Genomic DNA, 13,605 nt, shown 5'->3' on the forward strand with positions numbered 1-13,605 from the left:
GCTCTTGGGCTGTTATGGATTTATTGCTGAACTAGTAGCTAGTTTATTTTTTTTCTTAGTAGCTAGTTTAAACAAGATTAATCAAGTTTAATTGAGATTCCCTGTGGATGTACTTTTTAGTTAACTGCAGTGTTTCACATGGAATTGAAAGAGAGTACACACTGAACATGCCACAGAATTTTTTTTTCTTTTCTAGAGTTTCTGTCATAAAGCATGAGATGCTACTCTATGAACTTTGTGTTTCTTGTGTAGCTTATGGAATCTCTTATTGCTTCACAGTCTTTATACCATTGATGCTTAATTGGGACCTTCAAAAGGAAGTTTGAAGCTCCCAATCTAGTCAACAGGGCTTTGATTGATTCTGCCTCCTAAATATTGCTCAACTCACACAAGCCAGACAGTTATCAGACAAAGTGGCTTGGGAAAAGAGAAAGAAATCAGGTATTAGGTACTAGGATGGGAACAGGAAACATTACAAAAGAGCAAGTAGGCTCAGAACAGAGGATAAGAGTAAAATTGGGAAAATTCCCTACTTAGAGCAATTTAGCCACAATGTATCTGTATTTAATGCTTTTTTCCTCACCTGTGGAGGATGATGGGACAGGATGAGAACGGAGAACAGAGCTATTAAAAAGGTTCAGATACTACATGTTGCTGAGGTCTTTTAGGCTGAAACACTTTCATTCCTCACCTGTGTCTCTATGAATTCCTGAACATGGTATTCCAGATGTCATCCAACCGTATGAGTGTTCCAGAATCCAGGTTGTGTATCAAAGGCCTGGACTTCACCCTGGAAATTCTCAGAAGGACCAAGTCTGGCTGACTCATCCGTATGTTTTTACAATTCCCCATTGATGATGTACAGCTAGGATTGAGACGTGACCTAAGGTGCCAGACCTGTCTAGTTCTCAGACTTTATATTCCACCGGTCACCAGCTCTGGAGTTACATGGCCCCTCTACAGCAAGGAAGCTAAGCTACCAATAGCAACCTTATAAAAGGGCTCTTGTTGTAAATCTAGTCCTAACTTGCCATTCCAATCAAATACGTAGATATCTCCCCATTTTGTGTTCTTCTTCCTCTGATCCTTAGGTTAGGAACATGCTTACTACTCGGGTCCCCCAAAGCAATGGTTCTCAACCAGGGGCTAATTTGCTTCTCAGAGGACATTTTGCAATGTTTGGAGACATTTTTGGTTATAACTGGGGAGTGGGGTGGGGAATGCTACCAGCATCTACAGGGTTACAGACTAGGAATGCTGCTAAACATCCCACAGGTCCCACAGTGTACAGGACAGCAGCCCCCCACAACAAGGAAATTTCCAGCCCAAGATGCTAATTGCCAAGTTTTTTACACATACCCTAGGACTTAGTCTGTTCCTTGCTTTTGCCAGCTCCCAACCCCTAAAAAATATAGTTCATATTTATATATGTAAGAATCACCTAGGGTACCCGTAGATTTTCAAGACCCACCCTTAAAGATGTCAGCAAGTCTAGGATCGTGCCCTAGAATTGACATTTTAACCAGCATTCCAGGTAATTCTGAGGCAACTGATCTGCACTATGAGAAACACTACTCTCAAGAGATTGAAATCTTGCCTCCGACAATAGCTCAGTACCTGAGACCATCTGCCAGCTAACTGATTTCCCTGGAACAAGCATTCTGTCTGCCTCAATTGCTGAACATTATGCATTCCTGGATTCCCATCACTGGGCTCCCCCTCAGGCTCCCCCAGGTCTCGTCCCAGTTCCAGAGAGCAGAACTAATTACAGGTCCTGGCAGTGGGGAAGATACAGATTAAAAATATCCACTGCCTGCTCTTGTGGAGTTTATGTGCAACTGAAGGAAGACGGCAATAAAAAAATCACAGATAATTGTTCCTTCCCCGTTTCTATCATTGCACTTTACTCCAAACCCCATTACAGCCTGGCATAGTGGCAGGAGTGAAGAATAAATATATCTAAATATCATCTGGTCCACATTTTTCTTCTTGCAAAAAAAGATGTCACGAAAATTTTGTTTAAAGCACTGACAAAATCAAGATGCCTTCTGATCAAGCATTCCCCTGATTTGCCAGTCCAGTAGACGTGTCAAAAGGCTTTATATATAACAAAAACACTAAACAAAAAGCTCCCTACACCCCATTTTTCTTTGGTCACATTTCAGATTATTTTTATGTACATTTTTTATTGGAGTTCAATTTGCCAACATAAAGTATAACACCCAGTGCTCATCCCGTCAAGTGCCCCTCAGTGTCCATCACATTTCAGATTAGATAATTTCAATTTTTCTTACTTGCAGGTTCACTGACTCACTTTTCTATCACCTCCAAATTGCTGTTAATAAACATCTGGTGATTTTTAAGTTTCGTACGTTATTTTTACTTCTAGAATCTATTTGATCCTATTGTTAACAGTTTCTATTTCTGCTGAAATTTCCTATCTATTCATTACAAGGGTTTTCTTTGAGGGCAGGGTTACAATAGTATATGCTTAAAATCCTTGTCTACTGATGCCGGCATCTGGGTCATCTTAGGTCAGTCTCCACTGATTGTCTTTTGAGTATGTCTCTTCATATAACTGATTAGATCGTATCTTGGACATTGTGAACAATACATTGTAGAAATTGTGCATTCTGTGTTGTTCTGAGGAATTTTTATTTTCTTTTTAGTAGGAAGTTAACTTGTTGGTCTAATGCTCCAAATTCTGTCTCCCCAGTCGTGGGCAATATCTGAAATATCTATTCACTTCTTTTTGTTTTAGCTTGGCTGCTTGAGGCAGCCCCAAGGATGTGGAGTTCAGAGATCCCTGAGAGATTTAGGCAGTATGGCTACTACCTTCTGTGGCTCACTCCTTTTCAGGATTTCCTTCTCACTTTCCAGGTTCTTTGGTCACTTTGACCTCTGATTCCTCAACTAGTAAATGACTTAAACTTTCTATTTGAATTTTATATATTCTTAATGACACTGATCCTGCCATAAGTTAAAAAGATGTTAAAAATACATTTCTCCTCTTACTAGTTTTAACTCTCCTCAAGTTTCTGCATGTTTTTTTCCCATTACCTTTAGATAATTTAATGTTTTATCCAAAGTTTAATTTTGTGTGAGAGGGGTGGTCTAGCACCAGCTACTCCATCCACCATGACCTGCTCAGACTCTCATTAGTTTCTTGCCCTCTCCTCCCTTAGTTAAGGACCTGCCTGGGCCTTTTTAGATACAGACACAAAACTCTAACATCCCCAAGAAAGAAATCATTAAAATAAATGAATGCATCATACCTCTTAAGATAGACCTGAATTCTGAAAATGAACTCATCAAAACCGATGGCCAAGTACCCATCCAAATACCATGCAATTCCTGGGTCACTCCCAGTTTAGATGCCAATTAGTGCATGGCTTCAACTCACTATTCTAGCAGGAATTATATTTTTTCAGTTATTCTGAACTCTTAGGATACAGAAGAACATTATTAAAACACATATTTTACTAACCAAATTATTATGACAGGATAACTTTTATAACTGTGACTTTCTCTTATGATACTATTTTTTAATGGTATTGTCATCATAATATTAGCCTGAGGGCCTTAATGCAGGTAACTTCCATTATAATTTTTTCAGGCTCAATACTGTTGAGATCCACTTCATTTAATGAAAAGATTAGAAACAAAATGTAAAAACAAGGCTAATCCACAACTGTATTTCCCTTTTCCTCACCCACCTGTTAAGTTTATTTTAGAGTGCACATTTCATTAAGAGTACTTGATGGTGTTAAGGCAGGTTTTTGCTTTATGATATTTCCTGTGTACTTCACCCCAGGAAAATCTCTGACACTATTTGCTGTATTTAATTTTATGCTACTGGACTACTTCTCTTAAATATTACTGAGGCTTATTTTCTGTGATGGAGAAATAATATGCCATCTTTCTATTTAGCTTTGTGTTTCAACACTGCCCTTGTATTTCATAAAGGATAAATTTTCAGAAAGCATACCCAGGACTTACAAATTAAGATCTGCAGGTGTTTATTTTTCTTACAGTGTTTTGCAAACCTAATGAGGTTTTGCAATCCTGTTTTGAGTGCTGCCAGTAGAGGGAAAAGGGGTGTAGCACCGCTTACTAGTGTTTATTTTTCTACCATGCAATTTCCTAATTCTGTTCCTTCAGAAACTTAAGTGGAACTGTAAGGAAGAGAACAAAAAAAGTACACCTCATTATTCCTTTAAAAAGGTAAAAACCTAAATATAAGTAGATGCCAAGGTAAGAAATCAAGTCATGACTTCTATTAGTTCCCTAACTACCACCTGACAAAATTAAGTTATATAGCTAGTCAATCACATAGGAAAAAAATAGGAAATGCTTTAAGCTTCTAGTGTCTTACTTATTCTTTTACTTTATTATTTCTTACATTTTTGTAAGCATTAGTATTTTTCTTATTCTATTGCTAAATATATTCCACCAAGGGTTTGTTTCTTTATTTAAGCAGGCCCCCTGCGGGGAGCCTGATGCTGGGATTTGATCCCAGGACCCCAGGATCGCAACCTGAGCCTAAGACAGATGCTTAACCACTGAGCTACCCAGGTGCCCCTTGTTTTGTTTTTTAACTGGTAGCAGAAAAAATCCAGAGGTAAACACCTAGGTTTCGGGGAAACTTAAAATTTGTTTAGCAGCCCACCAGGATTCATTCAGCTTAATACTACCTGTCTATATAAAATGACTTTCAGATGTGGTGCTCATTTAGGAAAGACCAATGGACTGCAGACCAACCTAGGCTGTTTTACAACACCTCAACCCTAAATCCTAGTTTAGATAAGCTTGCACAGCAGCAGGAATGCTTTTCCATTTCCTATTATGTCGAAAAATAATTTCGCTAATGGTCTACAGAAACAGAACCCTCTTGCATGTTCCTTGTTCTTACTTTTTAGTTCAAAAGTCCTCTCTAGAAGGCATTCTATATACCCCATCACTGCTGCTTCTACCTCTCCGTCTGTGACTACCAACTTTGTTTTTCCATTTTCCTTTTACTACTCTAGCCTCATTCCACATTCCTTTTGCCCTTTCCATAATATAGGAAAATGGGCAAAGATTTAAGCATTTAACAGAAGGGTAAACAAAAACTTCTAATAGATTTCCTCTTGACTCTCCCATGAAGATACCCCTTCTGAATTTTTCCACACTGAATTCAGCTCTCATCCTAGTGCACCCAGAGTTGGAGAATCATATATCATGGCCCCAAGTATCAGTTTTGAAACTTCTCATTATCCCCACCCATCAGTTCAGGCTTTGCAGCACATACTGTCCACACCCATTATCACTGCAATTCTGCACTGCTCCTTGTCAGTGTCCTGACCCACCTGAAATCTGGTTCATAGCCCTGTCTTCATGGAGTCTCCCATCTCAGTTTCATTGACTCCATCATTCACGCTCTTGTGACCTTTCATCTGCCTTAAAAAAAATTCTGTCCTCTCGGCTCAGTTGATTTTTCACTCCACCTTAAATTAACTACAGACCAGCTCATTTAAACGTGGTGCTTTTTGCTATTGTCTTCCAAGATTGGAAACCCTGATCTCTATCTCTGAGTGACTCTCCAAGGGCATCCCTTTACCCAGGGCTCTTTTCATTTGAAATGTTTAGAAACCTACTTTCTCAGTTCCAAGCCCTCTCTGTTATTAATACAGTTAATTTTCTTAAAGTTAGTATTTTATTTCTAAACCTAATAAATTACTCTTTTTAATACATTGTGTTATTTAATATTACTGCATTCATAGAATATAAAGTATCATTTTTCAATTCAATACTCAAATTTCCCCGTATAATATATTACCTCTAAGAAATTCCACATCTTGCCCAGTTCAACAGTAAACAGGATCTAAAGTTTTCTCTTTAATATTAGAAAATGACCAATTTGCCATATGATATAAATAAGAAATGAAGGATGAAAAGTCATCTTACATGTCTAAGAACACATTCACTATTCTTACACCTCTTCTCCTCCCTCACCCCCCGATTGTTACAACTCATGCCCAGGAGTTGAAGGGAATGGTACCGATATCAACCATTTAACTACATAGTCACAAACTAACAACTACTAAGTGCACTGACTTCTTTCTTCCTTTCTCTCTTTCTCTTTCCTGGGATTTTCCATCTCATTTTATTTTTTTTTCTTTATTTATTTATGATAGTCACACACAGAGAGAGAGAGAGAGAGAGAGAGAGGCAGAGACACAGGCAGAGGGAGAAGCAGGCTCCATGCACCGGGAGCCCGACGTGGGATTCGATCCCGGGTCTCCAGGATCGCGCCCTGGGCCAAGGCAGGCGCCAAACCGCTGCGCCACCCAGGGATCCCTCCATCTCATTTTAAACCCAAGAGAAGTGGGGGAGTTTGACCTTGATTTTATAAAACCAGTACTTCTACTTTGAGTAGTGTGACAGATTAGATACTACGAATGGTAATTCTTAATAAAACAACTAATACAGTGGATAAAATATTTTTAAAGATCTTTTGAATAAAACCACTCATCCACATAAAGGAAGGAATCTGTAAACACCAAACAAAGGGAAAGAAGGAATGTCAGAGGCCAATGAGTACCAAGCTTACTCTCACCTGAAAGTTTCTACCAAGCCTGGAGACTTTGAGCTTTGGCTTTGACAGGAGCCCAAAATATGGGATACTGCAAAGGGCTATCCCTTCAAGGATAACAGTGAATGAGAAATAGTATTGGGCAGCCCCGGTGGCTCAGCGGTTTAGCCACCTTCGGCTCAGGACGTGATCCTGGGGACCGGGGATCCAGTCCCATGTCAGGCTCCCTGCTGGGAGCCTGCTTCCCCCTCTGCCTGTGTCTCTGCCTCTCTCTCTCTCTGTCTCCCATGAATAAATAAATAAATAAAATCTTTTTTTATATAAATAAAATCTTAAAAAAAAGAGTATTGCACAAACAAGGGAACAAATACATGTTTCATTTTGTCACTAAGTAGAATGGAAAGAAAAAGTATCTTCCCTTGAGATGTAATCATAAGCTGGCTTCAGATGGGTTTGTGACTCAAAGTCACACTACCTCTTATTTTAAAAGAAAAAAAATCTCAAGTAGATAATTTTATTTTTTTGTATATTTTTATTGGAGTTCGATTTGCCAACATCTAGCATAATACCAGTGCTCATTCCGTCAAGTACCCCCCTCAGTGCCCATCACCCAGTCACCCGAACCCCGCACCCACCTCCCCTTCCACTACCCCTTGTTTGTTTCCCAGAGTTAGGAGTCTCTCATGTTCTGTCTCCCTCTCTGATATTTCCCACTCATTTTCTTTCCTTTCCCCTTTAATCCCTTTCACTATTTTTTATATTCAAGGAGATAATTCAATTTGAAATGGTCTCATTTGGTTCTGTTTTTTGGACCTTAAAGTAAACCTGCCAAAAAATTTTTTCGAACAAAATAAGCAGCTCACAGTCAAAATTAAAAATACACAGAGAAACAAAATACCATTAGAACAAAGAGAAACAAAAGATTTAAAAATGCCAAATGTAGAATGTAGAATATTAAAGATACTTAACATGTTTAAAGAAATAAAACTCCAGAATATAAGCAGGGAATATGACATAATAAAAAGACCAAGCAGATATGAAAGAAAAAATTAAGAACTTTAAAATTTTTAAAAAATTAAAAATTCAGTGGTTGCATTAAACAAAGCCAGACAGAATTAATAAAACTAGAATATATCTGAATAAGTGGCCCCAAGTACAGCTTACAGAGAAGGAAATGGAATATACGATGCAATAAAAGTCAAGAGAGACGCAGAACATGATGAAAATGTCTAATAATGTCCAATTGAGATATAAGAAGCAGCTAATAGAATGGGAGAAAGGTAATAAAGGTAATGACTAAGAATTTTTCAGACATCAGATCTTGGAATCCCAGTGTAACCCCAGCACACCACTTCAACACATTGTGGTGAAACTGCAGAGCTACATAGCAAAACATTTCATCTTAAAAACAGCTAGAAGGTAAAGAGTAATTACCCAAAAAGTAGGGCAGTTCAGCAGATTGCTGATTTCTCATTAGCAGATATGAAGACAGAAGATCGCAGAAGAGTATCTTCCATGAGCTAAGACAAATAATTGTCAACCTAGAATGATATACAGGTGCTCCTCAATCATATTTTTAAATATCAAGCAAAAATTGTTTAACAACACATAAGAATTCAGGAAAATCAATGAATGGAGAAGAGATATTCTATCAAAAAAATAATAGCTATGTTAACTGTGAATTCAGAAGAAATTACTATATAAATAATTCAGGTTACTATATAACCATAAAAGTCATTTCACTTTGAAGATAAAACAATTATAAACTTGTACACATCTAAATATAGAAGCAAAAATTGAGAACTACAAAGAGAAATTGGAAATCTACCATAGCATATATCTCTAGATAATTAATAAATTGAGCAGACAAAATACAGAGAATTAAATGGCATAATCATACAATGTGACCTATGGGATATGTGAATAACACTTGACATAAGAGAACTGATATTCTTTCAGGCATTTGGAACATGCAAAAATTGGACTCATACTTAGCCACAAAATTAGCATCCAAAAAATAACGCAACAAAGACCATATATTCTGCAAAATGCAGTGAATTATTTATTTAGAAACCCTAACAAAAGATAACTTACAGAGTTAAATGATACTTAGTGAGTGATGCCTCTCATTTATATAGAGTTGCCTTCTTTGGAGTTTATAAAAGACCATCTTCCAATATACTCTTTACCATTTTCCAATATACTCACCATAAAATATATATACCATATAGAGAAAAACATTAAAAATGCAGAAACTACTACCTTTTGGAATTTATATTATAGAAATTAACACACAGTTAAGGAAGATAGAAAGGTGAAGCATAAATGGAGTGTTTTTTAAAAAAATAAATTTAGAATTTTACAAATTTGGAAAATGTGAGTCCTCAGGAGAAGACTTGGTAATTTTAACATATCTTGAACTTGCTAAATGGGTAGACGTGGGCAGCATTAACTTATTGTTTCTTATTTCACCACAGATGCATAAGAACTCTTGATGATCTGATACTAGTGCATGAATCAGTGTCTGGGAATTTCCAGTGTAGTACTCTTTTGAGGACGTGGGCTATGAATGGAGGAGAATGAGATTAGCAACAGGATCTGAGGGAGACTATTCTTAACACAGAGGAGATTTGAGTACATTTAAACCCTAAGGTCAAGAAGTCAAGAGAGAAGAAGAGGTTGAAAATGTAAGAGAGAAGACACAATTCATAGCATGGTATTCCTGAAAGGAAGTAGAGATTAGAACCTAGAAGACAAGTGAAGAGATTAGACTTAAGTAGGAGGGACAAGTTCTTCATGGTGGCAGAAGTAGAAAGGTTAGATATAGGTACAGATCTGTACATAAATTTAGTGGCAGAGAATTGAGGCCATTTGCTTCTGAAATGTATATTTTCTCCAGGAAGAAGATAAGGTAATCTAAGGTAATATAAGAAATAGATGACCGAAGTTTTGGAAAGGAGGTTTGAAAGAGTTGTTGAGACACAGAGTACATGAGAATCATAGATTTGCTTCATAGTATTAAGGACCAAGAAGATTTTTATAATGATTTTATAATGATATGATACTTAATCCATTGAAGAGAACTCAGCAGCCTAGCTGCAGCTATATAGAAAATACAGATTTATATTTATCCATGGCTGGGTTTTATAGGATAGATAATGAAAGGACAAAAAACAAAAAATATCTATTGGTAAATGAGTAGTGAAATGATGGACCAGGGGATCAAAGCTGGGGAGGGGAAAATAGCAACAAAGTAGTGAGGCTGATAGAGGAAGAAAGCAGACAGGCTGATGAAAACAAAGACCATCAAGGAATAGGGGTAACCAAATGAACAATCTAGAGAGCTAGAAGGTCAATCCAGGCTCTAGATACAGCTGTTTGTGTAAAAGGTAGATGTCTTCCATTGTAATCTTCCTATATATAGAGTATATCAGAACTATGTAACTTACATATGGTTTTGTGATCTGGCCTGGGAATTTAGTGTAGTGATTAGATATTCCTGAAATCAGAAAAGCTAAGCATAATTACTTACCCTGTCTCAGATTTATCAACCAGAGATGGGAATAATAACAGTACTTCATATCTGTATGTAAAATGCATATTGATTTCCAAACACCCAACTTAAAAACTTCTGGAAAAAAATCTATTTGTAATTTGGTGATTCTTTATGTTATTTTAGACACCACTTGGCATATGATGTTAATGCAGTTCCTTTAGTTTATTCAACAAATAGTTATTTGTTATTGAGTGATATAATGTGTCAGACACTGTCCTAGGTGCTGAGATCAAACAGTAAACAAAAGAAAACCCCTGCCCTCGTGAGACTTACACATTCTAGCCAGGAGACAGGTGCTAAACAAAATGAAAGCCTGTATAATAGCAGGTGGTGATGATGTTTGGAGTCAGGGTAAGTGGGGAAAAGGAGGATAAGGAATATACGTGGAGTCTTGCATAAAATGCTGTAGGAAGGCCTCCTTAGTAAAGGAGTATCTGAACATTTGCATAAACCACATAGATATCTGTGAAAGAACATTCTACACAGAGGGAGCAGTTAGTACTAAGTTTCTCAAGTGAAGCATACTTGACATGTTAGAAGCCTATAGAGAAGACCAGTGTGGCTACAGCTTCCTGAGAAAAGGCAAAGTTAGAAGGATATGAGAACAAAGAAGAAGCAGGCCAGCCAGATCCTAAGTAGCCTAGTAAGCCATGCTAAGAACACTGGCTTTCATTCTGAGTGAAGTAGGAAGTCAGGAGGGTTTTGAGGAAAGGGGTGACATGATCTGACTTATGTGGAGATTCAATGATGGGGAAAAGCAGGGATGCCAATTACAAGGTTATTACAATAATCCAGATGAGAGTAACTGGGACCAAGGCAGAAGTGGAACTGGTAAGAAGTGATCAGATTCTGCATATATTTTGAAGGTAGAGCCAATAGGATTTGCTGGTTACTGGTTATGCGGTAAGAAAAAGTCAAAGGTAACTTATAAGCTCTTTGGTCTAAGCAAACTAGAAAATGAAATTGCCATTTATTGAGATAGGAACAGTATGGATTGGGACAGAGAAAATAAAGAGTTTCAGGCATTATAAGCTTAAGATGCCTATTACATATCCCAAGTAGATGATGTAGAGAAGACAAATAAGAGTCTAAGTGAAAGGTATGAGCTAGTGACATGAATTTAAGAGTCATCAAAATAGAGAAGGCATTGACATGATATTGGATGAGAGAACATAAGGAGTGAACACAGGAAAAGCAGAAAAGACATCTGAAGACTGGGCCACCCCACGTGGTCAGTTAATGAGAAGAAAGCAACATTGGATATTCAAGATGTGGCAGTGAGGAAGAATCAAAAGACAGTGGTATTTACAAGCCAAATGAAGTAAATTTTCCAATGTCTAAGATACAAATGTGGAATTGGGTATTTGAGGTAAAATAGAGGCCAAGAACATTGCAAGAGAAGTCAAGAAGCCAGAGTATTATGAGGTTTGTTTTCTGCGGACATTGCAATCACCAAGAATATTGAGAATCACTATTTGAAGCTACACTGATTCCAACAGTGAGCCAGGTGGGGAAAAGCTCCAAGGGGTGAGAAGAAACAAGAGACACTAGAGGCCTACAGATCTCTACAGTGTGATGGCACCGGCTTCCAAGTCAAGTCAAATAATTGTGAATATGGGGGTGTTGGTAATAATAGGTTGGTTGTGTGAAAGTGTTGTTGTTAACCACTACAAAAATGGGGATTTTGTATGGTTCAATCTAATAACAACATATATAAAATACATTAGAATGGTGATTGGCTTCCTAGGTTGATATATATTTATGTCAGTCCTATTTTCTCTTTCAGTTGGGAGACTCCCTGAGATCAGGAATTTGTACTTTACTGCATGTTTCTTTCATAGCACTTAGGATTTGCTTGGTACTTTTAGCTGGTCATATAGTACTTTCTATACATAGATTATTACTATAATTGCTATTGCTGACTCCTGTTGTCATTTCAGGGCAATAATCATTCTCCTCACCTTCTGAATGAAAACAACTGAGAAAAATACACAGGCATTAGATGGCGGATCGATATCAGCTTTACTGCTGAGTAATCTGGAATAGAGAGAACACTTGGACCTGAGGCTGAGATGGGATCCCAAGTCTTTCTCCTCTGGAATATATTCATGCACTCAGTCCCTTGACAAATGCAAACTGCTCTCCAGGAGCACAGCCAGTTTCTAACATGAGTGGAGTGAACAGGGGAGGGTAAGGCTGGGCTGGAAGTAGGAGGCACAAGTACATACAAAAGACACCTGTCTTTGACTGCCTTCTCTCCACATCTCCCAGCACCAGCACTTCATGATGCTTTCTTTAGTGTCTTCACAGCCATCATGATAACACTGTGTTTTTAAACTTTGTTGGACATGTGGCAGTTTTGGAAGATGTGGTCAAAGGCAGCAACTATTCCCCCTTTCACTATTGTCACCCAGGGCTTGCTACAGTGAGTTTACCACTATGAGCAAGCAGCTCTCCGTGAGAGAGCAAGAGAGGCCAGGCCACATGTGTGCAGTGACCCTTCCAGCTATTTACCAATTAATTAAGGCACGCCTTTCCCAGGGACATGTGGACTGAAGGCATTGGAGAGAAAGGTGCATGTTTTCTCCCCAAAATATCTGATTGTGAAGCCTGAAGCTTACACAATTTGGACAGTCCTCTTTTTAAGGAAAAGAATATAAAATTACAAGTGTGAAATTAGGTAGAAAGTTTGGAAGAGCCCTGAGGAAGTGAAGGTCTTGAAACTTAAGCATTATAGCTTTACAATAAATCCTCTTGTGCTCTTGAGAAGGGAGGAATACCTGTTTTAATACGTGCATCAGTTAGGATGCTCTCAGATACAAGCTTGCAAGCAAACCACTTGAACTAGTTTAAATTACAGAGAAGAGTAGTGGCTCACATTGATGAAGAGTCCAGCTGTTGGACAGGCTCCACAGTGGGTTAATTTAGCAGCTTAACAATGTCAGAATGACCCAGTTTCTTTCCATCTCTCCTCTGTGCTGTGCACAGTATCTATTCCATCTTCCACAGCTCCCCTCAAGTTCACAGCATGAATGCCAATAGCAACAAGAACTACTAGCTAACCTTTTCCTGTTAGAAAATAAAGGACAACTGCTTCGATCTTGGAGCAAAACTCCGAACTTCAAAAAATAGCCTGTTGGATTCAGGAGTCTAAATGATTAAACCCAGAGCCAAGCACTGTGGCAAGGATAGGGCAGCCTTAAGGTCAGGCCAGCCAGGGCCCACCTCCAGAGATAAATAAATCATGTGGCCGCTGCATACCAGAGGAGTGGAACTGAGGTTGGTGAAAAATACAGCTACAGTATTAAACCAGAAGTGAGAGTATGGAATAATGATCTAAATGTACTGAAAAGTTTTCAAGATACTCCTCTGATTTACATTTTCCCCTCCATCATCATCTTTCTCCACCGCAAAACTGAAAGCCCCAGGAAGGCATGGGCCATCTGTTCACTAGTTAGTTATCCAGCACCTAGCG

This window comes from Nyctereutes procyonoides, unplaced genomic scaffold, assembly GCF_905146905.1.
Source record: "Nyctereutes procyonoides isolate TBG_1078 unplaced genomic scaffold, NYPRO_anot_genome, whole genome shotgun sequence".
In the NCBI taxonomy this organism is placed as follows: domain Eukaryota; kingdom Metazoa; phylum Chordata; class Mammalia; order Carnivora; family Canidae; genus Nyctereutes; species Nyctereutes procyonoides.